We start from the raw sequence: 1,611 nt of genomic DNA, 5'->3' as shown, positions 1-1,611 counted from the left end.
ACTGTACTTCCGATTTGATTTGAAACTGTCTCATTGCTATATGTTTATCAATAAAACTGTAGAAAAAAAAAACGAAGAAGAATAAAAAAAAATAAAAAAAAATAAAAAAGAAATGTTTCCATTTGATTTATCTAGCTCATGATTAGCTGGATTAAATTATATTAAAACTATTAATTTGAGATTAGATGTTGAAGATGTGAATACTGGTTCTAAATTAGCTCAATTAACATTGAAAATTTTTCAGTAGAAATCAATTTAGAAGGGAAAAAACACCTTAACTTAAATCTAAACTTTTTCTTTTGCTCTTTTATTTATTTATTTGTTTATTTGATGCAGGGTCTCACTATGGAGCTCTGACTCCTAATGATCCTCCTGTCTCACCCTTCCAGCACTGGGATTACATACATGCGCTCCCACACCTAGTTTCAGTGGCTGGCCTGGAGCTGCATATGTTACCAGGGATTGAACCTGAGTCCTTGTGCTTGCCAGGCAGGCCTTAGACTGCTGAGCTATCTCCCCAGGACCAGATCTAAACATTTCTTTGTATGAAACAGAATGACACAATTGTCTTTTCTAAATATTATTTAATAATGATATCTTAAAATTATTCAACTACTTGACTATATAAGATTCTCACTATAATTTAATTACCACTTCTATCTACTTATAGGAGAAAGAAAGTCAAATATAATATTCAGCAAAAAAAAATCAATGCAATGTATCAGATTATTGTGTCTGGTAACAAATGACACAAATCTGCTACATGACTTGAGTTGGTTGTTTAAGCTTTGGTTATATTTCATGCTCTCATTTTGGGTTTTTTTGGCAGAACTAGGGATTGAACTCAGGCCCTTGCACTTTCCAGGCAAGCACTTATTCTACTGAACCGTCTCCCCAGCCCCCATGCTCTCATTTTATATGAAGTATACCTAAGATTATTATGAGGGATGCAAAAAAGTCTATATAAATTTTTGTACATGTGTGATTGAATTTTAAAAATTTAAATTACACATATTTATATATAAATATGTATTTATAATATATTGTGTATATTTTATATACTTAAGATAAATAAAAATGAGTGTATTTTCACCTATAAAAACAAAAGTTGTATATATTTATGGCTTTTATGTGATGTTTTGACACATTCACATTGGGCATTATTTAAATTATGCTAAACACTTGTATTTTCCTTTATCTTTTCTATGGGGGAAGCATTCCAAATGCTTTCTTCTTTTTTGAAATATGCAATTCATAATTATTACAACAACCATCACTGCTATGCAATATGGTGACAGAATTTCTTATTTCTGCCCAACAATAAACTTGGCACCTATTGGTCAACCTGTCCCAATCCTGCTCTTCCTTGATCTCTTCAACCTCTTGCACCCACCATTTTCTCTGAACTAACATGAGATCAATTTTTTAAGATTTTAAATATGAATAAGATCATGCTGTACTTGCATTTCTGTGGCTGAGCTAACATTTCATTTATCATAATGCTATCCACTAGCCTCTCTGTTGTCAAGTGACAGGATTTCATTTAGTTTTTATGGTTGAATGATATTTTATTGTGTATATGAAATATATATTCTCTATCCATTCATCAAT

The sequence above is a fragment of the Octodon degus genome, unplaced genomic scaffold (assembly GCF_000260255.1).
Source record: "Octodon degus isolate 3935 unplaced genomic scaffold, OctDeg1.0 scaffold00024, whole genome shotgun sequence".
NCBI classification, from domain to species: Eukaryota; Metazoa; Chordata; class Mammalia; order Rodentia; family Octodontidae; genus Octodon; species Octodon degus.
Note: the sequence above shows the minus strand (reverse complement) of the source record.